The sequence below is a fragment of the Monodelphis domestica genome, chromosome 5, assembly GCF_027887165.1.
Source record: "Monodelphis domestica isolate mMonDom1 chromosome 5, mMonDom1.pri, whole genome shotgun sequence".
Lineage (NCBI taxonomy): Eukaryota > Metazoa > Chordata > Mammalia > Didelphimorphia > Didelphidae > Monodelphis > Monodelphis domestica.
In genome coordinates this window covers 205094258-205118789 of record NC_077231.1, presented here as the reverse complement: position 1 = coordinate 205118789, position 24532 = coordinate 205094258, and the positions used below count along the sequence as shown (strand labels likewise).

General features: G+C 39.8%; 1 protein-coding gene across 3 annotated transcripts in view; it reads left to right on the top strand.

Moving 5' to 3' along the window:
* The window catches only part of PLXNA4 (plexin A4), a 690148-nt gene that overhangs the window by 41833 nt on the left and 623783 nt on the right, over nucleotides 1-24532 (top strand). Inside the window, exons 2-3 of one of the 3 annotated variants that reach the window (XM_056799708.1) lie at nucleotides 12806-12883; nucleotides 13403-13621. The exons of 1 other annotated variant lie outside the window; for it this stretch is intronic. The gene's annotated coding sequence lies outside the window, so the exon portion shown is untranslated. The remainder of the gene's footprint in view (nucleotides 1-12805; nucleotides 12884-13402; nucleotides 13622-24532) is intronic. One more of the 3 variants, XM_056799709.1, reaches the window with a different exon arrangement.

Sequence of the window (24532 nt, the reverse complement as noted above, 5' to 3'; positions counted from 1 at the left end):
TCTTCTTATACCTCAAAAAAGGAATTGAGGCTTCCAGAGAAGAGGAGTTAGACTGCCATACAATGAGAAGCAATAGTTTACCAGAAGACTGGGACTGGAAGAAGACACGGTTTGGAGAGTCAGAGAAGTAAAGTTGTGAATTTCATTGTTTTAAAAGACAGAGAAGAAACTGCTGGGCCTAGATAATATTTAGCATTCTAGTGTCCTTTGGGTGGTGAGGGGATCCATCAGAAAAATGATTCCGAACTGGAAATAGTAGAACTAGAAAAGAGACTAGAAGGACTTGGGCTGGTCATGGGCTAGATAGGCAAAACCACCTAGAATCAAGATATCTCCAGAAAGTAACATTGTAGGTCCTGGATCTAGAAGGGGCATATTTTTACCAATGAGGGGAAGGTAAATCCCAGAGAGGTGAAATGATTTACCCAGTTACCCTAGTACATGGGTTATTTGTGTCATGGATTCTTTCTGAGGACTGTATTTTTAAAGGCATAAAATACATGAGATTATAAAAGCACTCCATTCTATTGAAATACAGTTTTCAGTATCTTAAAAATAAAAGTCATCACAAGGAAAGAAGTCCTGCTCTACTAAGTAGCAGCATTGGAATTTACACTCCTGCCTTCTGATTCTAAATCCAGTTGCTTTTCCAAACACTGAGTGCTATATCTGCTCCATGAACCTGTTATGAACCTAACTTTCAAATCCTCTTTTTTTTGGTGGGGAGGGTGATGATATGAGACTTTACTGGAGCAGAAGAGCTACTTGTGAGAGAACTTCCTTTAACAATTCAGCTCATAAACTGTTCTGAGACTTAAAAAATTTGAGCATTTCCTGGAGACAATGAAAGATTATATGACTTGCTCTGTGTCACAATGGCCAGTAGGCAGCAGATCTTTCAGAGGCAGCACTTGAACTTGGGTCTCCCTGACTCTGAATCCAGTTTTCCAATCACTGTGCCAGGCTCTCCTTTTCAAAACTTCATGCATATGTGGTTCTTGTACCCAAGATAGAAGAAGAAACAGGCAGGGATATCATGCCTTTGAAATTCTAAGATTCTCTTATGTTGCTGTCAGAGACTTTCTAGAAGGATCATAATGTCCTTATTATCACAAAGACACAAAGAGGAGGGCTACACAAATAGGAGGCAGTCCCAGAATCCTAGGGTGGTAGCAGCATTAGGACATGAGCCTGATTTTGATATCTCAGAGGGTCCCTGGGAAACTGGAGCCTGATGTGACTTCAAGGAATGCAAATATTTGCTTTATATAGGCTGTCAAAAGCTTTGATTAAACTGGGTTAGTTTACCTGAGATCAGAGGTCAGTAAGCCCAGCTCCCAGGCCTGGCAGGTCATAACTGCCCCATAGCCCTACCTCAACTCTAAAAGTTCAAGGTTGCTCCATCAGTCACTAAGCAAATCCCCAGATACCTCCTGGGATCTTGGGTCTAGCAATACAGAGTTTTGCATGACTGTTTTTGCTATATTTAAACAGTAGCTTCAAATAAGACAACCTTTCCCTAAGCCACCACTGCTTCTGTCTTTCTTGATTTCCTTTGCTAATCGTTCTTTTTATCACCTTGTCTGTTCTCACCTTTCCTCTGGAGAAAACAAAGCAAAAGGTGCTACTATTGATCTCCCTTTCTCAAAGGCATAGGAATCCAGCCCCCTTTTTTTGGAAAGAGTGATGACTGCATACTGAGCCTAAGCAAGCATTTACAGAGGAAATAATCAGAATGAATCGGAGGCTAATGTTAGAAAAACATGGTTTCACTCATCTTTGGCTCTTCTCACTCCTCTACTTCCACCTCAGACAATTAGTTTCCAAGTTCCATTTATTTCCCTTCAACCAAATCTCTTGGATCTACTCCCTTTCTCTCCCACTCACTGGAACACCCCCTTAGTTCAGGTTCTCCTCAATTTGCTCCTGGGATATTTCAATTGCCTCCTAATTAGTATCTTCTGCCTGCAGTCTCTCCTTTCTCCAACATATCCTTAACACAGCTGTCAGAATAAGCACCCTAAGGCCCAGGTCTGACCTTGTCACTCCTCTACTTACTTAGGAGAGTTCTTTGGGCTCCCTATTGCCTCTAAGATCAAGCCCAAGCTCCTTGGTCTGTTGTGTGCAGCCCTCTACAACCTGGCTCCAATCTGCCCTTCTAGCCTTGTTTGACATTCCTCCTTTTAGTCACTCACTTTGTGTTCCAGCTAAGCTGGACTACGCATTCCTTGAACTTGACAGATATTCTATATGTGACAATCCACCTTAGCTATCTACCTCCATTGCTTGAGATTTGTTTTCTCCTCATGTCTGTCTTCAAGTATCAACGGTCATCCATATTGTCAAATGAGATAATATTTGTAAAGTTCTTAGTAGTGACACAGTGGGCACTAAAGAAATGCTTATTCCTTTTCATCCCACTCCATTCAGGTTCCAGCCACCTCTTCAAGAAGCCCAGTTATCACCAACCAGTTGGCCAACTGGAACTATAGACTTCCCAAGCTCAACACATACCTTCTTATCTTTAACTCTTCCTTCTCCCAAACTACTCTATGTCTGGTGAGGACACTGCCAGCCCCACAGAACTGGCACTTCTTTTGACCCCTCTCCTTCACCCAACATATCCAATCGACTGCCAAAGCCCTTTCCTTCTACCTCTACAACATTGCTCACATACATCCCTTCCCTCCCAACTCACACAACCATTATTCTAGCTCAGGACCTCATCACCTCTTGTCTAAATTATGGCCAATAGCTTCCAAATGGGTCTCTTTGCCCCAAATCTCTCCTCTCTCTCATCTATCCTCCACACAGCTAGCAAAGAGATTTTTTTTTGCTCAAGTACAGGTTTGACTACTCTTCAGTAAACTTCCGGTGTTTCCCTATTACCTGTAGGTAATGATCTCTGTAAACTGTTTCCTCTCCAACAGCTTAGAGGCAAGGGGCAGAAGGTGACCGATAACTTTGTGGAAATACCTAGCTCAAGTCCCATTCCATAGTCACACTTATGATTCGCAAACTGAGTAAAATTCATTGTTCCCTGGATGGAGACAAATGCTTTCAGTCTCTGCTCATCACTTGAAGCCTCAACAATTATTTTGCAAATTATTTTAAGATTTTCATCTGTTTCCGGGAGATCTGCTTGGTTTTTAAGGTCTTCCACAGTATGGTTCCAGACTATCTTTCCAGCTTTAAAACATAATTCCTCCTCTTGAATTCTCAAGTCCAGCTAAATTGGTCTTTTTTATCATTCCCCATACACAACACATATTCCATCTCCTATCTGCATGCCTTTGCAATGACCATCTCTCATGCCCGAAATAAATATATTCCCTTCTCACCTCCACCTTGGAGAATCTTTTACTTCTTTCAAGATTCAGCTCAAATCTCACCTTCTTCAAGAAACTTCTTCTGTCCTCTCAGATTCTTTACTTCACTCTTCCTTAGAGATAGCCGGGTAGTATAATGAGTAAAGCAGTGGGCTTTGAGTCAGGTAAGAAGTGAGTTTGAATCTGACCTCAGACATTTACTAGCTGTGTTATCCTGGTAAAGTCACTTAATCTCTCTTTGCTGTATTTTTTTTTCAACAATAAAATGGGAATAATAATAGCACCCACCTCCTCAGTTGTTGCATTTGATCTTTGCAAGATTAAATCACATTTGTAAAGTTTTTAGCACAGTTGCTAGCATATAATAGGTACTCAGTAAATGCTTATTTCCTTCTTGCTCCTTTTCCAAACTACCTAGTATTTATTCTATATATAAATAATTCTATATAGCATCTCCCCCAATAGAATATAAGTTCCTTGATGGCAAATTTTTATTTGTACCTTAGCACATAGTGATTGATTAAATATATTTTATTTTTTTAATCTTACCTTCTGTCTTAGAATCAATACTAAGTATCTGTTCTAAGGCAGAAGAATGGTAAAGACTAGGCAATGGGAGTTAAGTGACTTGTTCAGGGTCAAACAGCTAGGAATTATCTGAGGTCATATTTGAACCCAGGACTTCTTGTCCCTGAACCTGGCTCTCTATTGTGCTATCTAGCTATGCCGATGATTGCTTAATTATTAAATTGGTTGATCCATCCTCAGTTGAAAATATTCTCTCCTTAAAAAAAATTTAAAATGTATTTTAATTGTATCTTTCCTTTAACTTCATCCCACCTTCCTTTATTTAAGTGCATTAATGAATGAAAAAGAATGTATTGTTTTTGTAGTTTCAGGTGTGTGTGACTCAGATTTGGGTTGGATTTTTTTTGTTGACAGAAATAACAGAGTGGTTTGCCATTTCTTCCTCCAGCTCATTGTACAGATGAGGAACTGAGTCAAATAAGGTTAAGTGATTTACCCAGGATCACTCAGCTAGTAAGTGTGTGAGGCCAGATTTGAATTCCTACAGATGAGTCTCCTTACTTTTAGCTCTGTACTCCCTTGGCTGTACCACTAACTGTCCTATTTAGCATTTACTAGGTTTGATTGTTTATTGTTGATTATATGCCAAACATGTGCTTTTATGTACATATATACATATATATATATATGTATATATATATACAGAAGTATGTATGTGTGTATATGTATATATCTGAACTCAAACAACAATATATATAGGAATTTTTGTAGTTCTTTAACATTGGATATATATAGGAAATGACTAGACTTTATAGATATACATTGAATGGATACATCTATAAAATGAAATTATTTTATGTATTTAAGGATGTATATTTTATACATGTATACATAAAGTATAGCAACTTTGTTATAAAATATGGCAACGTGTGTGTATATGTATAATAAATGTATGTGAATGTGTATATTTTTGTCGGATGGCCCCAGTAGAATCCACACTCCTTTAAGGCAGAAACAGCCCTTAAAAAAAAAAGATTGCCAATACCTAACTGCTGTACCGCATCCACTTTTTAGCCTGGGTCTGATTTCATCCTTGTAGGGAACCATTTCTATTTATCTGCACCATTAGCTCCTCTGCCTGTTAGAGTTTCCCGGGGTTCAGAGGGGTTCCCTGCTTTGCCTGGGGTTTCCCAGCCATTGTGTGTCAGAAGCTGGCCTTGCATTTGGATCTTTCTGATTCTCACAACTCTCCATCCTCGAGGATATTCTGTCTCACCCATAGTGGGCTCCTAAGGAATGTGTTTGCTTGTTAATTGCACATGTTGACTTCATTTCACTCCTTTGGTCTTAGGTTCCACAGTCCTCAAGAAGGCCTTTGGGGGGATGAGGTGCAGCGAGTTGGACACTTCCTAGCTGTGTGACCCTGGCCAGGTCACTTAACCCCGATTGTCTAGCCCTTACTGATCCCAAGTATTGATTTTTAATACAGAGGGTCATGTTTGGGTTTTTAAAAATGTTTTGGAGAGCTTAGGGGGTACACTGACCCTCCTCACCTTATTTTCTTCTCTGATTTGTACGTTCTAGGCATGGAGTCCTTGAACTGGAAGGGGACTTAAACTTGGTTGAACTTGCTCCTTTTGTCGATAAGAAGCCTGACTCCCTCTTCCACCCCCTCCTCCCAAAGGGCGATGACCGGGTCTCTTGTCACTACGGCACAGGGTTTCCTCTGACAGATGAGATCTTCCAGCCTCATTTCCCTGAGGCTAAATGGGTCTCAAATATCTCAATATGCAGCCCGCTGTGAATTTCCAGCTCCTCCTCACCAATAGCTGGTTCTGAGCGGACAAGGAGCCTTTGCAGTAGCCTTTTCTGTGTCCTGGACCCCTCCAGCAGTCTGGGGGAGCCTATGGGCCCCTTCACAGAAGAAGGGCTTAAGGCAAGTTGACAAGCATTCATTCATGTGCCAGGCGAGGACACAGAGAAAGGCATCACACGCAGGAAGGGGGACGGGAGACGCTGGCCTGCTATTCCACGCGGTTTGGAAACAGGATTGGTTGATACATTAGGGACATTTGGGGCATAAAACAGTAAGAGAACTCAGAAAATGACACCGTAAGCAATAACTCACGAGCTGCAACCTTGCCAAGGCCTGTTTCCATAAGCAAATTTCAGGTCTTTGTCAAGGTAAAGTGTGGGATTTATTGTATGTTTTTTGGGCAGCAGGGGCTGTGGGCAGGGAAAGGCTGGTCCACTCCCCCCCCCCTTCTGCTGTTGTGGCCTCTGGTTCCAAAGGTCCAGACAGATTGTGGGTCCAGTCACCCTGCTCCTGCAGCCTGGGGTACCAGGGGAGCAGCAGCTGCAGGTCCCAGACTTTGGCCACTATTTATTGTAGTCTGGATGTGGTTGTTTTACCCCTGAACATATATAAAACTTATACCCATCTTCTTCCTTCTCTCTCTCTCTCTCTCTCTCTCTCTCTCTCTCTCTCTCTCTCTCTCTCTCTCTCTATCTCTCTCTCTCTCTCTCTCTCTCTCTCTCTCTCTCTCTCTCTCCTCCTTTCTTTTTCTCTCTCTCTTCCCCTCCTTCTCTCTACTCCCTCTCCCCCCTTTCTTTCCCCCCACTTTCTCTCCCCTTTCTCTCTCCCCCTGCTCACTCCTCCCACCTCCTTTCTTTTCTCCCCCTCTCCCCCCTCTCTTTCCATTTCTCTCTCTTTCCTCCTTCCTGCCTTCCTTACTTCCTGCCTTCCTTTCTTCCAAGAATCAATACTGTATATCATTTCCAAGGCAGAAGAGCAGTAAGGACTAGGCAGTAGTTAAGTGACTTGCCCAGGATCACATGGCTAGGGGCTGTCTGAGGCCAGATTTAAACCCAGGACCTCCTTTCTCCAGGCTTGGCTTTCTATCCACTGAACCACCTAGCTGCCTTGCTTATATGCATTTTAAAGGTTAGGTTCCAGGGGGCAGCTGGGTAGCTCAGTGGATTGAGAGCCAGGTCTAGAGACAGGAGGTTCCAGGTTAAAATCTGGTCTCAGATACTTCCTAGCTGTGTGATCCTGGGCAAGTCACTTAACCCCCATTGTCTAGCCCTTACCATTATTCTGCCTTGGAACCAATACCCAGTATTGATTCTAAGATGGAAGGTAAGGCTTTTATTTTTTAATTAGGTTGTTATTCCTTTTTTTAAAAATGTCACTGATAAAGTTTTTTGAACATTGTGCATCAATCCAGTGTAAATTGGGTTCTTTTTTCTTGTCTTGTTTTGAATAGATTGGGACTTCTTGAGAACACATCTGTCCAGTTCTAGTAAACCAAACCAAACCACCTAACCCATAGGTTTCTAAAAGAAGCCAGTTTGTATTGAAATAGAATTTTCAAAATATTTAAGGAAATTACTTCATAGGTGGCAGCTAGGTGGCCCAGTGGAATGAGAGCCATGCCTAGAGGCCATAGATCCTGAGTTCAAATGTGATCTAAGGCATTTTCTAGCTGAAAGACCCTGGGCAAGTCATTTAACTCCAATTGCCTAACCCTTACCACCCTTCTGCTTTGGAACCATTATAAACATTCTAAGATGGTGGGAAAGCAAGAAAGAAAGAAAGAAAGAGAGAGTGTGTCACAGACCCCAGGTCCAGAACCTCTGATCCAGAGGAATAAGTTGTGAAACAGACTTTTCAGTGGCACGGGAGGGTAGGAACAGGACTCCTCCTGAGTCTTGGTACTGATGGAGGAGAGAGAAGTGCTGTCAGAAGATGTGTGTTTGCTTCCTTTCCAGCCTCCTGATTTGCTACTGACAATTAAGAATAAAGGAAGAGGGGGTGCCCAGATTATAAACAGTCTGATGGAATGGGTTTCACCTGGGTGTTTGCTACTATTTATGGTGGAACATGAGTTATAGATCACTTAGCTGTCAAACCCCATCATTTATTGATGGAATTATGTAGTTCCCCCTGATGGACCATTTTACTTTCTGAGATCATCTCGCAGCCCCCTGTAATGAAAGCAGAAATGATGTCTTCACAGGTAGCTAACTTTTGACACAGATATTAATGGAATAGAAAAGAGGAAATACATATTCTCTCTGCGTGTAAATCATATAGAGAGGCAATATCAGAAGGTGTAGGATTTGGAGGCAAGATATGGGTGCAAATCCTGATGCTGACACTCATGAGCTATGTGAGCCTGGGCAGATCATTTAATGTCTGGCTACCTCAGGAAACTTCAGAGGATGTTTTTACTAGGTGATAAGTGGGTGGGGATCTGTGCTGGTGGAGATCTCTATGGAAGAAATTATATTAATTTCTTCAGGGTGCATGTGTGTAAATACACCCGTGCAGGTAACTAAGTGGTGCAGTGAATAGAGTGCTGGACCTGCATTCAGAAATGATAAATTTCATGAGTTCAAATCCAGCCTCAGATATTAGCTGGGTGACTGTGGGCAAGTCACTGAACCCTGTTTGCCTCCGTTTCTCATCTGTAAAATGACTCAGAGAAGGAAATGGCAAGCCACTCCAGGATCTTTGCCAAGAAAACACCAAATGGAGTCATGTAGAATCAGATTCAGCTGAAAATGACTTGACAACAACTAGCCATGGGCAAAGCACCATTCGATAATGTAATAAGGTTGGTCATACCAATGAACAGCAAGGTCTTGTCATGCTGGAAATGTGTAGAGTACAAATCTGGCAACAGACTTTGCATGTCATTTAAAGATCAGCCTGGCCCAGGTCAGAGAGGCTTGTCACCCAAAGTCTGGCATTGAGGCAATAATTTTGGTTTTAGCCAGAGAAATTCACAAACACCGTAGGAGCAGGGTGAGTTTGCTTTATGTTGCTAGTCTTGACCCCAGTGAAATCCTTAATGTTATGGAATTTTTCAAGACTATCTATCTCTGGATAGACAAACAAGCTGATGTGGACATGTAGTCGCTGTGTAAGATACACAGTCAAGTAAAGTACATATGGCATGACAGAGAGGGTCATCTTTCAGGAGATCATACTTCAATCCCTTTAAGTCCCCAGGCAGAAATGAAGTCAATTCCCTGTAAAAGATAGCATCTCCCTGCTTACAAGCCCACCAGTCGTGGTATATCTGAGCAAAAAAAGCTCTTGAAAACACAAATGGACAATGATGGGAAAAGGCACCCCCAAAAGATCAGTCAAGCTTTTCCAAGTCAGGTTTTAGAAGATTTTTCTCATGCACAAGCTTATCATTAGAGAATCACGTCAAAGCCTGTGAGCATGCCATTTAAGGTCATTTTCCATCTTTCAGCAGCATGCAAGAAGGGATTTTAGAGGGCATCCCGACTTGGAGGACAAAATGCTGGGCTTGAAAGCAGGGAGTCCTGGTTTCAAATCCTGCTTCTGACACTAGTTGAGTGGCTGTGGGCAGGGCAATTCACCAAGTCTCAGTTTCCTCAACTACAAAATGGGAACAACAATACCTGTAGTACTTGCAGCAAAGGACTGTTGTGGAGATCAAATGAGATTCTCAGAAAGGGGCTTTGCCCAGCTCTTATTAAATAGTCTACTCGTTACCCCTTGTTGTCAGCGTGATCGCTTCCTACTATTCTACCATTCTCTACATGTAGAACCATTTGACTTCTGATACAGTGCCCTGAGCACCTTGGTTATTAATAAAAGGGAGCCTGGGAGCTCTTCTCCTGAATTTGGCAGACATCACAGCTCTCACAGTCAAGTTCTTTGAGCAGAGTCTCTGCCTTTACACAGCTTTCCCCCTCAAAACAAGGAACTCCTCTTTTGAGCTCATTCTACCTGCTTCAGTTGCTTCATTTCTGAATGTGTTGGCCATCCCAAAAAAACAAAATTGTTTTGTCCTCACACAGACTCACATCCCTCTTCTCTTTTTGTGGTTGGAAGTATGGTGTAGATTGATGAGAATGGTGAACTTGGGAACAAGCGAGAGAGACCTGAGTTCAAGTCCCACCTCTGACACTTAATAACCTCAGGACCATGGACAAATGACTTAACCTTTTTAAACCTCAATTTCCTCCATCATGAGAGGGAGATAATTGGGTTATTGAAAGGCTCAAATGAAATAATCAATGAAGTGCTAGGTAAACTCTCTCTAGTTATTATCATCTTCATCATTCTGTATTAAACTACTTGGGGTGCTTATTATAGAGCAGGATCTATTGGGTAGAATGACAAGTGCCAAACCCCAAACTTGGTGTCCTGCCAACACACCTAGATAGATACTTGGCATTCTTTCCATAAAGCACCACTTTCTAGCTGACCCCGGGTAGCCAAACCACAAAAATCATTCCTAATGAGAGACTGAGTACACATAAGCCAATTACTTATCAATGACAGATGCCCAGAGGAGACATCCCTATTCCTCCTCCAAGTTGGAATAAGATTCTGAAAATGTTCCTGAGAATATATTTGTTTTCTTTATCCCCTAAAATGGAGTTATTTATGTGTGTGAGAGCAGAAATTGCTGAGTCCTATCTTATTAATGATTTGATCAGAGAAAACCATGAAGAACATTTTACTTGAGAAATGGGATTCGAATTTGCTTGCAAATAAATGTAAAGTTCTGCATTGGTTAAAAAATAAATGTCACAGGATAGCTGGGTAGCATAGTGCCTGGTCTGGAGGATCTCAGTACAAATTTGACCTCAGATATTTCCTAGCCATGAGACCTTGGGCAAGTTTCTTAACCCCAGTTGCCCAGCTTTTACCACTCTTCTGCCTGGGAACTGCTACTTGTATTAATTTTATACCAGAAGGTAAGGATTAAAAAAAAATGTGACAAGTACTAAATGGGTAACACATGCTTAAAAGTAGTTAATAGGGAAAAATCTAAGAGTCCCCTGTGGACTTTTAGCTTACAGTGTCAGCAGTATACTATGCCGGACCAAAGAGCTTATGTGGTCCTAGGTTGTATTAACAGAAAATTATTGTCCAAGGTGAGACAGGTGAGGGTCCCCACAGAACTGTTGGTGGTGAGAAACTATCTGGAGAACTATACCTTCTTGTGGATACCACATTTTGGAAGGAAAATTGACAAATAGCATGTCCAGAAGATAATGAGAGCACTTCAAAGTGTGCCTCCTGAATTAATTGTAGTCCTTATCTTTAAAAAAATCACAATGATAAAAAGAGTCAGTCTTGGAATATATATATATATGTATATATATATATATATATATATATATATATATATATATATGTAAAGGGATGACACATGAAAGATTCTGTTTGATTCCAGAGGGCAGATCTTGGGTTGATGAGTAAAAATTATAGAGTCTGATTTTGACTCAATTTAAAGAAAGACTACTTACTGCTCCATCAACCTTGATAGAGGGCAATAATTCAGCAATTTACACTTAGACTTAAGGGTTGTCTGGGGGCACTAAGGGGTTGGCAATCAATAAACATGTATTTATTGCTGACTGTGGGCCAGGCACTATACTAAGTAAACATTGAATATACTAAGAAAGGGAAAAACAACCCTTACCCTCAAGAAATTCACATTCTAATGGGGGAGACAACGTATAAATAACTAGGTGCCTACCAGATACAGGAATGATCTCAAAGAAGAATTCATTAATAGCTTGTGGGTGGGGAATGGATGACTAGGAAAGGCTTCTTCCAGAAGGTAGGATTGTAGCTTTGTCATGCAGGAAAGCCTGGGAAGCTAAGAGGTGGAGATAAGGAGGGAAAACATTCCAAAATATGGGGAGGGTGTAAGCAGTGCCTAAGCATCAATATGGGATATGGAATATTTTGTTTGAGGAATAGACAGTAGTAAAATTCAGAATAACAGGACTGTAGAATTCCTAGAAGAGATTAAGGTATAAATCAAGAAATGTTTTGTGGAGCCAGGTTGTGAAGGGCTTTAAATACTAAAGAGAGGACTTCATAATGGATCCTAGAGGAAATAGGGAGCCACTGGAGTCCATTGAGCAGGAAAGTGACGTGATCAGATTGATACTTTAGAAAAAAATCATCTCAGCAGCTGAGTAGAGGATGGATTGAAGTAAGAAGAGACCTGAGTCACAGAGACTTTTGCAATTGTCCAGGTAGAAGGTAATAAGGACCTAAAGTAGGACAGTGGCTGGGTGAGTAGAGATAAAGAGAGGTATATGAGAGATGTACTGACAACAGAAATCAGATTGGATAGATAGGATAAAGGAGAGTTGAGTCAAATATAACATTGCAGTTTGAGGGCTGAGTGACTGGGAAGATAATGATGTTGATTTTGACAGGAGTAGAGAAATTTGCAACAAATTTGGGCAAAAAGATAATGTGTTCTGTTTGGAATATCTTGAGTTTGAGATGCCATGGGACATCTTGTTTGAAATTTCCCAAAGATATTTGGTGATGTGGGATTATAGTTCAGGAGAGAGGCTAGGGCTGGATGTAGAGATTTGGGAATTATCAGCATAGAGATAATAATTTAACCCAGTGGGAGCTGATGGGTTCCCCAAGTGAGATAATAAAGAGTAAAAAGAGAAGAGGGACTAGGACAAAGCCTTAGTGGAGTCCTTTCTTCATATACCAGAGGAACTCAATTCCAAATCTTCCTGACTCAGATTGGCTTTCTGTCTACTAAACCATACTGCCTCCCATTGTTCTTATAATTACTCTACAGTTATTATTGTTTATTTTGGCCAGAGGACATATATCAATATACTTTCTTTTTTTTTAGTGCTTAAGAAATCTTATTGAATTCCATGGAAATGAATTTCATTTCTCTGATCCTCAGTTTTCTCATAAGTAAATTAAGAAAGATTCTTGTATTATCAACTTCACATGTTCACTTAGAGGATCAAATGAGATCATGTACATGAAAGAACTATACAATTGTAAGCCCTTATTTTTAAGATTACAATGATAATATTTAGGCACTAAGAAAGGGAGGGAGAGGTTTGGGTATGAACCAATGGAAAATGGAGGAGGCATATCAATCTTCTCTCTATTTTAGCTTCCAAATTCTTGGTGTTTATGGAATCTGAGGCTCAAAGGAGACCACCATAAAGAGTTGCATCTAGTTACCCTACAGGTATGATATCTAGGAATGATATTTTCCTTTCCCTCTGCAATTCTAAGACAATTCTAAGATTTAACCCATCTCATTAAGGCCTGAAAATTGAGGGTTAGCATCCCAAATGAGATAGGGTAGAAGGTAGTCAGATACCCACTATCCTAAACTATGTAAGGATTGGGTAGAAAAGGCATTGGCTTTGGGAGTCAGTGGACCTGGGTTCAAATCCCTCCTATGCTCATAGACAGATTATTTCTCTCCATGTCTGGATTTCAGTTTCCTCATCTGTAAAATGAGAGAATTGCATTAAGTGACCTCCAAAATCCTTTCCAGCTCTAAACCTCTATGATTCTGTGACCAGATGAGATAGATGAGAAAATGTTACGGTCAAGCCAGATTTAGTGGGAAATCCAACTGTATCACATTTTATTTTTTTGGTGGGGTTAAGGCTCTCGATAAATGGCAAAACCTCCATTTTGTACCATCATTATAACAGCATTCCCATATATCTGAACTCATGGCTCTTTGGTTTTACAGAGGAGGCAGAGGGAAGAATTAATTGTTACCACATTGCTGTTTGATGACCAAAATAAAAAAGAAGAAGGAACCCTGAAAGAAGTCTTATGTCTTTTGGGTCCAAACTTCCTGAATGCTGGTGGATCAGTTCAAAAGTCTGAGCAGGTCCATAGATCAAAGCTGTGAACCTGTCCTCGCACCTTATCACCCTTACCTTCCTCAGCAGCAGTTCTTCACACGGTAAATTGGAAACAACGACCAATGCTCTATTTAAAGTGTCCTCGAAAATGGTACTCAAGTGTGTAATATAGCTAGCTATTCTACTGACGTGGGCAAGGTATTTATGGAAAGTTTTATTCCTTTTTCTTTTCCTCTGGATGGGGGTGGTGGTAGTTATACCTAGAAACCATTACATGTCACCTGTGTGGATGTTTAAGAAAGAGAAAAAACCCCACTCCTCTGCTATCTGCCTCTATGTCTCTATCAAGACCTAATCTTCCTGGTGATTTCCCATATCAAGCTATGTCTCTTCCATCAGCATCCAAAGATCACAAAATATAACCTGGGGCCAATAAAGTTGATGCAGGAATTGTCCAGAGCAGAAAGAATAATTGCCATATTTGCCATTAGCATTCCATCCTCGAGCTCTCGCTGGGTTTGTTCTCCACCTCAGTTTGACAGCTTAATGGTTTGTGGGAGAAAGAACATTTTAACACGCTTGTAGTTACTTCTTATGGGAGGAGGGACTGGAGTGAGGGGAGTGTAGAAGGGAGGGCAGAGTCTTTAGACTAGAGGGGGGGAGATGTAAAGGAGAACAAGTTTTAAGGTAGGGAAAATAGGCAGTTTGGAAAGGTAGCAAATAGGGGGTCAGAGCAGGTACTTTTGGAAAATAGTTATTTTTCCTTTTAGAGTTGTTATTACTTCCTTCTTTCTCTGTCTTTCTGTTTACTCACCTCACTAGGTATCCCACGAGGGGCAGAAGCCCATATGGAGGCTCCATCTTCTTCCCTAAAGTCTCTTCTTCAGTCATGACCTCTTTTAGCTTCCCAATATCCCCCCAAACTTTTAATCTCTTCACCCCTCCCACCTTTTAAAAAACTTTCTGCAATATCATTTTGGTTTTGTGTCTCTGTCATTAGCATACTTCCTATGGTGCTAACCCATTCTGCCTAAGCTCTGATTCCTGCATAACACCTAGGGCATCTCATGGGTAGTCTTACAGCCCACAATAATATGAAATGGTTGACAACACCCTGGGAAGGCCAATGTGTGACTTATATATGTATAACTTACATATAATACATAGATGCCATATATATAACATCTGGGTGGTAGAAATTTTGGCCTCAAGAACTCATGGGATCATCTAATCCAATCAAACAAGCATTTACTAAGTACCACTGTGTGTAAGGTACCGTGGATACAGAAAAAGCCCTATCCATTGTACCATGTCTTCCAAAATCAAGAAAGACTAGGAAAAGTGTCCCCTAGAACTCTTATATGCTACACCTTGTGTCCTGAGGAAAAGTTTTTATAAACCTATCAAATGTAGGAGCTTTGCCAGATCCTTTATTCTAGTGATGAGGAAATAGACTCTCATATGTATTTGTATGTGTGTGTGTATAAATATTTGTATGCCTTTCTCTCTGAATATATATGTATAGTAGTAGTAGTCTCTCGGTAACAGAGGATGACGATTGTCTTTGGGCGCTTTCATCTATGATAGATGAATGTGCACAAAGACACTTGTGTGTGAAGGAGATTTAAGTGGAAGAGTCGATGCACAGAGATAGTCTCACTCTCTCTCGGCATTGGAAGCCTGGGTCCATTGGCACGAAAAGTTGTTACACCTGGAGACTTCCTCAGCTGCATTGGGTGGCCATGTTGTCCTTTGTGCTCCAACACGTCCTAAGCACTCCACAGTGCTTTGCTGCATCGCCCTCTCAGCCGTTGAACCTTCTTGTTGGTTTCTTCAGTCTGTTCGGCTGAAGCAGTCTTCACATGCTGGGTGAGCAAAGCCCTGGTTCACCAGGGGTCGATGACCTGATGTATGTATACACACATACATACATATATATATATATATATATATATATATATATATATATATATATATATATATACTGCAAATCTTCCTAGTTTGCTCATTCAGCTTTTGAATTTGGGTGACTCAGTCCAATCATTGCCTACCTCTATCAGCAAAGGTTCACTGGCTGGTTGAGCTGCCTTGGCATGATCATCTTTGATTCTTGGGGAGTGAGAGAAGGATGTGAACAAATGTACTGAGCATCTCTTGTTACTTCTGCCCAGTCAAACCTGAGAGGCATCCTGAGTGTCTAAAGTTATTAGCACCAGATGAGAAAACACAGCCCTCAGATGGGAGATCAAAGAACTTCAGAGTTGGATGGGGGCTCAGAGGCCATCTTGCCTACTCCAAACTTAAATGAATTTTCCTTCTGTAGGACGTTGTCCCCTCTCATTAAGTTGGGTCACTCAAACCTTTCCTTGAAGAGCTCAGGTGAGGGGAAACACATTAGCTTCCAGGGCTTTGGGGTTAACAGGTCTTAAAAACTTGAGGGAATCAATTTTGCTGAAATGGCTCCAGTTTCATCAAGAGGCAAGAAAGAACACAACCCCTTTCCCTTTCCTTTTCTGAAAGTGTGAGGATGGCTGCAATCTCATTGTTGAAGTTCTCTTGTCTCCCAGGAGGGAAGTAGCTCTATAAATACCAAGTAATGGTGTTTTCCACCTACCTAGAAAGCTGGCAGTAGAACATTAATAGAAAGATAAAAGCTAAAGCTGCCACTGGCAGTCTCACACCCCAGACACAGCTTTCTTTCCACATGTGTGGGTGGCAGGCACAGATCAGCTGGAGAGGAAGATGATTGACCCCTTGACATCTTTTCTAAGTTGGAATTGAAATGCCACAGGGGCCATGGGTCAGGATAAGAGCAATGTGTTCTATATCTTGAATGGAAGCTGGTCTTCAATGGGGGATTTTCCCCTCTGTTGGTTTGATAAATGGTCCAAGGGAAGGGATCCAGGCTCCTGGCTGTGGCAATGGCACCATGAAATTGACAATGGGAGCTCTCCTGGCTTAGAGGATGGCTTCATCCAGAGGAAAATGGTCTCCTTTTAGCTTTCTTTCATTTCTGAGTTTTCCCCTTTTCCTTGATTTGTAGCTAGATGGTGTAGTCAGTAGAGCAATAGATTTGGAGTCAGAAAGACCTGAGTTCAAAACTTGTTCAGATACTTACTAGCTGTCTGGCCTAGAGCAAATCCCTTAATCTCATTGACCTCACCTTAGCTCCTATTTTAATGGTAATACTTCTTTTAATAGACACTATTACTGCCTTCTATTAATAATAGGGGTTATTACCTCATTAACAATAGATCCTATTATTACTGGTATTAATAGGTAATATAATAGGCTTATAACAATAGGATAATAGCACAATAGGACGGGATAGGCAATATAATAAGCATATAATGGGTAATAATAAATAACAGCATAGTAATTGCAATAAGAGCCTAATAGTAGTATTACTAAAAGATCATAATAGATATATTATGGGTCATGTAATAGGTTACATTAAATAATATAAAAGGTAATGATAGGAAATATAATAGCTATATAATAAGTAATAATAGCACAATAGGTTATAATGGGTATGTAATAGCTCATAATAGGAAATACAATAGGTAAAAGTTATGTGGTATTGTCACTGAGTCATATTTGACTCTGCATGACTCCATGGAGAATACTATTGGAGTGCTTTGCCATTTCTTTCTCCAATGAATTAAGGAAAACAGAAGTTAAGTGACTTACCCAAGGTGTCACAGCTAGTAAGTGTTAGAGGCTGGTATGAACACAGGCCTTCCTGACTCTAGTTCCAGGGCTTTATCCATTGAGTCACCTATCTTCCTTGAACTCTCTAGCTTCCCCAAGAATTGTGGTAAAAGGTAATGATAGCATAATGTTGCGAAGATCAAAAGAAGTACTTTTAAAAAGGGCCTTGTAATCTTAAAGTGCTATATAGATGTTAGTTACTATTATTGTTATATTATTGTTGTGAGACATCTCACTACTCTCATTCAATGCTTGCTGGAAAAGTTTTGGATTTGGAATTAGAGATCTTGGACTCCCAATACTCTACTGCTATATGATATTGGGAAAGTCCCAATGTCTCTGAGTCTCTGTTTTCTCATCTGCAAAAAGGGTCTATAAAATAGACTAGATGGCATTTAAATACTCTTCCAGATTTATGTTTTTAATCCTGTGATCCTATTTTCAGGGAACTCCATGACCTTAGCTTCCCCCCCCCCAGTATCCTGTGCCATCCTATTTTCTGATCCCTCTCCATCCCCTTTTAAAACTGTAATACCAAATATTACTAAGAACTTGGAGTATAGCTCTTCTGATATGGCAGGTCTTGACTCAGTAGATGGTTCTAGGTTATGAATATATTGGGACCACTGGTCATTAGCTCTGTAAAGCAAGTTTCAGAAAACTATTGTGGGATAACAGAAATATGGAGTCAGAGGATCAGCTTTTAAATTCTGATTTAGTCTCTAACTAGCTTCAGCTACTTATTTGCTGGGTAGTACTGGACAAGTCCCTTTACTTTCTATAGATCTCATTTAATCTCTTTGTCTACAAAATAAGGATATTAGATTAGATAATCTCAAGTTATTTTTACCCTATAAGCTTCTTGCAAATTCTGAGTCTTGAGGGAATTACTTAAAATGTTTTAATTGATAATATTTTTTTAAATCACCTTAATATCTCATATATCCATTTTTCCTATGCCCAAATGCCATCCCTTAGGAAAAAGTGTTTGCTTTTTAATTTTCTTTTTTGGGGGGGAGTGGTTTAACAAAACCAAAACATCAAATGAACTTGATTTGTATGAAGTGTTCCACACCCCTAGTCTGTCATTTCTACAAAGAAGGGAGAAACGTTTTTTCAACTGTTCTCCAAGGCCAAGTTTCTTTGTTATAATTGTGGGGTTCTCAGTTTCATATTTTATCATTTACAATTGCTGTAATCATTGTGTATATTGTTTTAATGGTGGTTTACTTTTTCCAGTTTATACAAGACTTCCCATGTTATTCTGAACACTTAGTAATTTGGGGGGCATGGTATGATAATATTCTGTTATATTCATGTATCAAAATTTATTTAGCTATTACACAATTAATGGGAATCTGTTTTGCTTCTATTTCTAGGCTTTTATTACTAGAAAATTTTATGTATATCATGGTGTTGATGGGAACCTCCTGTCTGCTTTTGGCTACCTTAGGGGTGTTTGCTTTACAGTGGGTTCAAGGAGATGGACATTTTAATTGCTTTTGGGATCATGCTTCTAAATTCTGAAATGTTTTCATTTTTCTTTTCTTTAAAACAACCACCACCACCACCCTGCCTTCTGTCTTAGAATAAATACCGTGTAGTAGTCCCAAAGTTGAAGAGTAGTAAGGGTTAGGCAATTAGGGTTAAGTGGCTTGCCCAGAGTCACACACTTAGAAAGTGTCTGAGGGCAGATTTGAACCTAGGACCTCCCATCTTTAAGTCTGGATCTCAACTCACTGAGCCACCTAGCTGCCCCTTCTGAAATGCTTTCTTAAAGATCTTTTAGTCCTGGCTGGTCCTAAAATAGCATTTAGAAAGCAGCAATTCCTTTTGAATGGGAAAGTTTAAGAGATACCTCCAAAAGAGGGACTTTGTTATTTTATCAGTAGACTCTGATATTTTGTTTGAAATTAATTTCCAGGCATTTTATTTCCTTTTTTTAAGCCATCTTATTAACAGCTCTGATAAAAAGGTCCATCTCTTTAGACTCCTAGTCAGATAAATAGATAATAGAGATAGATGATAGAGATAGGTGATAAAGGGAGATAATAGAGAGACAGATGATAGAGATAGATAATAGATGGGAAAATAGATTGATTAAGAGAAAGAATAACTCCAAACTACTGAATATTAGACCATTTGCTTATGTGATGCTTCTTTCCTCTTCAATTACTCATTGCTGCAGAATTCTTCTTGATCTGCCCCTGGGTCATGTAATAACATTTCTTCAATACACTTTAATAGTGTATTATTTTGTATTACTGTTCCCTGAGCATGGTTTGTACTTCTAAAATCTCTGTAAGGGCAGGTGCTATGTCTTAGGGGAGAGGTTTGGTCTAGATGTCCTCTGCAGTCCCTTCTAAGTCTTAGGATCTTATGATTTATTTAGGAGATATTGGGTATCTCCCCTAATACCTAATATAGTCCTCAATTCATTATGTACAAATCTTAATCATATTAAGGATACATGTTTGTATTTTGTTTTGCTTACATTTTGAAGGCTGGGGGGGATCTGAGTATCCCAGATAGGGTCTGGGGACAGTAAAAACTGAGGGTCTGCAACCTCATAAATTCTGGAGTATGGATCTCTTAGAGAGTGTAAACATGCTTGTTGAAAGTTGTCAAAGGCTTAGTATGATGGGAAAGACACTATCCTTGGAGTCAGAGAGGCTGGGATCAAATCTCACCTCTAAAATTTAATGCCATTTTAACCTTGGACAGGTTATTTCATCTATGTGGGCCTCAATTCCCTCATTTGTAAAAAAATTAGGAGATTGGACTAGATCATCTATGAGGTTTCTTCTAGTTCTAGACCTATGATTATATAATTTACAGGATCATTTTACAAAAGAAGTGACTTATCCAAGGCCATGTAGGTGGTAAACAAATCTGGGTCCTCTGACTCCACATCTAGCTCTCTTTCTACCATATTACCTTATTTTCCTGGTGGTCCCTTTCAGCTCTGCAATTCTAAAACCTTCTAGTCTCTCTCAGCAACTGCTTCCTGGTTGGTTACTCTGGGATGCTTCATTAAAGGACTGGCTTCCTAATTAATCTCCAGGTGTCTTGCAGCCCCACTAGAGCTGCCTATATCTGGCATGTTTACTGTGATTGGAAAGGATTCTTCATTAAAAGGCCAGCATAGTTCCTGGTGGTTTTGCCTGTGTGTTACAGAGAAAGTTCATCCCCAAACTCCTTCCCTCCCTTTTGGACCATTTAATTTGTGCAATTTCCAAATGCTGGTTTCATCATCCTGAGTCTGAGTTAGAAGACTAGAAGCAGCAGCAGAGCTGAAATCTATGTGTGGTGAAGCAGGGGAGTGGGGCCAAGAACAGATTTTTTTTCCTTTTTCCTTGTAAATCATGGACAATTTCTCAAGGATGAAAAAAGGCAGGCTAGGACTAAGTAGAAGATATATAGACTAGAAGCTGAGAGAATTTCTAAGGGGAAGTGATGATTTGGGACTAATGTAAATATCTTGATTCTTATTTCAAGTATGTGCATTGGGTGGGGTGCATATCTTGGAAGTAGGAAAAAGAGAAAAGGCAAACTGAAGATTCAACATGCAGGAAGCCCTGAAAATACATAGTAGAAGAGGTTCCAAGCAAAATATATTTGGAAATTTCTAACTACCAAGGGGAGACAGTACAGAATAGCAAATAGAGAAATGAATGGCTTCAGAATCAGGAAGACTTACTTTCAAATCATGAGTAACAGTGTGATCCTGAACAAGTCACTTGATTTTTTAGGACCTCAGCCAGCTCTCTAAGACTAAAAGGTGCAGATGAATTTTTGTAGTACATTATTGGAGGGAGTTGTACTTGGAGTTCCTTATATTGTTCAAATTATAGGTCCTGGATTAAAAAAAAAATAGCACAAGTCTTGGAATATGGAGGAATCAGCCTCCTAGCTTTTTCACTGTTTCCCAAAGCATCTTCCACCTTAGTAAAATGGGACTTGAATCTTTCCTGAGAACATGAATGGCAAAAGTCTACAGAGCAAATTTGTCTCCTTGGAGATAAACAACATAGTGGTTGCATAATTAAGGTAATCCTCAAAGGAAAATAAAAACCTTCCAGCACTAGCCTCTTCTCCCTTCTGGCTTAAACTTAGAGTGGTTATCAAAATGATGAGAAGTCTGGAGTCCAGAAAAAAGGAAGCCATTACTGAACTTAAGGGTTTTGGACATGGAAGAGCAATCAGTCAAAACAAACTTTATTAAATGCTTACTATGTGCCAGGCACTGTACAAGGTACTAGGGATACAAAACTGAAAGGAAATGGTTCTTGCCCTCCACAGATTAACGAATGGGAAAGGGACTATTCTGAAGACTAATAAGAGAATCCTGGTGATTCTGAATTCTTCTCCTTAATCCATTCATATCAAACCCACTCCTCTGAATTTTCTGGAATACCATTTTTGGTGTGAATGAGACTCAACAAGTGGGGAGACCAGATGGAATGTACAATCTACTTTTGACAGTGCTGCATGTCAGTTTCTGATGGATGGATGACCATTTGTCAGGGTCAAGTAACTAGGATGACTTAGATGTAGGGACAAAAGGAATACTTAGCATATTTTTGGATGGCATGAAGCTGAGAGAGATAGTTGATATGCTGGATGTCAGAACTGGGATATGAAAGAAATGGACAGACTGGAACAATGGGCTGACTCTTTAACAAGAACAATTTTAATAGGGTGAAATGCAAAATCCTTCAGATTTAAAAAAAGAAAAGGACAACTGCCCAAGTAAAAGATGATACTGATGTATCTAGAAGAGAGTTCATGTAAAAAAGACTTCAACATTTTGGTGGATTATCATTTCAACATATTCCAACAGAATGATATGGCAACCCCCAAAGAAATTTGATCTTAAGCGTTATTAATAGCAATAGATGTTGCAGAAGAGGGAGATGATGTCACTACTGTCTCCACTCATCTGACTATAATAAGAATATTGTATCTACATTTTTTAGAAAGAATGACAAGATGAAACATGTTCAGAGAAGAGTGGTCAGGATAGTGAAGTCCTGGAAACCATATTAAATGAGATTATGGAACTGGAGTTTTTTTGCTTGGAAAAGACTTATGGAGGAGATAATCACTATTTTCAAATACTTGTCTTTTAGATAGGTGTGGGATTAGACTTGTTCTGTCTGGCACCAGAAGGCAGAAGTAGAACCACTTGACAAAAATATACGAGAATATATCTAATAATTAGAGTTATCCAAAGTGGAATTGATTATCTTAGCAAGTAAAGAGTTTCCCATTACTGGAAATCTTCAAGCAGAGGTCGGATAGCTATGTATTGGGAGTATTATATATAGAAGGAATTTATGCTTTACTTTGTAGGGATGGACTAGATAGCCTCTGAGCTTCTATGATTCCAGGTAATAGATCTTGATATTTAAGGATGACTTTTCCGATTGCAGTCTACCATCTAGGCTATTCTGCCAACCAGTAGACTCAACTCAAAGCAAACTTGTAAAATGGAATGAATTGTTCTTCATCCTGAACTTTCTCTCTATCACCATTGCACTACAACCCCTGAATCCCTCCTTTTTCCCCTAGTATGTCACCCTATCCTAACCACATTATTCAGCTTTTTACTGATGAATTTTCCTAGTACTAAGAATTAGCACTTGTATAATGATTAAAGGTTTGCAACATGATTTATATCTATTATCTCATTTGATCTTAGACCCCTGTGAGGTGAGAAATATTATTATCCTTATTTTACAGATAAGAAAACTGAGGCAAACATCAGTTTAGTGACTGGTTCAAAGTCATAGTAAGCATCTGAGGTATGATTTGAAGTCAGGTCTTTCTGACTCCGGTCCAGTGCTGTATCTACTTTGCCACCTAATTGCCTCTACCCTCATAATCTTGATCTGGTTCAATTGTAGTTGACCATTATAATCTTAGGTAGGCATCGAAGTGCAGTGGGGAAAGTATTAGATCAATAGTCAAAGGACCCAAGTCCAAACTCCAATTCTGCCACTTATTGCCTCTATGACCTTGGGCAAAAAACTTAATCTTTCTGGGGCTTTTTCCTCATCTGTAACATGAAGTTTGTCTTCAGAAGTATCAAATGTTCATGGGTCACATGCAGTCTGAGATCCAGCAGATTAAAATATAATTAAGAAACACTTAAAAAAATAAACAAAAATGCAATAAAGCATAGATGATGTTAATTTGTGATTTTCTGAGTCAATATGTAACTCACAGGGATCTTTAGGTATAGTTTGGTTTGACACCACTGGCCTCTAGAGTTCTTACAGCTCTGTAGCTTTGATCTGCTTTCTCCTTTCCTATTTCTAAGATTGATAAAGAAAGCTACAGAACCATTATAACTGCAGTAACTGGGTTGACCACAAATTCAGGCTCCCTCAAACCCCAAATAGGCTTTTACTACTTCACAGTAATCATAGAATTAAGGATGCAGAGCTGGAAAAGACCTCAGAGGAGATTTAATACTAACTACCTCATTTTACACATGAGAATAGTGAGTCCCAGGAAGTACTTGCCTAAGGTCTCATAAGTTGTAATCATGAGAGGTGGGATTCAAACCAAGATTCTTTGACATCACTGTGTACTTTCCATGGACTAAGCAACCTCTATTTTATTAATCTCTCCTCGATTACTCATTACATTTTCCCTATTGGTGGTCCCAAACTTCCTATGCTTTTTTCCAACTCCCAACTCCATCTTGACTCTCTGTGTCTCAGCAGAAGACATCTTATTGTTGTTGCTCAATCATGACCCAATTTGGGTTTTCTTGTCAAAGATACTTGAGAGATTTGCCATTTCCCTTCTCCAGCTCATTTTATAGATGAGGAAACTGAGATTTCAATGACTTGATTGGCATCACAAGACTAGTAAGTATGTTACCAGCTTGAACTCAGGAAGACTCATCTTCCTAACTCCAGGCCTGGTACTTTATCTACAGAAGATCTCCACTTCCACCTTAGTGAGAAGACTGACTCCTTTTCTCCCTTCCCTGGAGCCATACTCTTTCCTGTATCTCCTTCCTTTCTGATAATCACTTAGATATTTTTTTCTTCCTACAGGGAGTAATAGGGAGGACAGGGGAAATTTTTTTCAAGATTCTGTAAGACTTGTTTTTGTCTTATGGGATCATAGATTTAGAACTTCAAAGGACATTAGAGATCATCTGAGCCTAAGCCTCATTTTATAGATTAGGAAAGTTAGGCCCATGTTGACATGGGTAGAGATAGAAACAGTTTGAACCCAGGTTCCTTGATACTCTATATACTCTATATCGAGTTTGTTTTTGT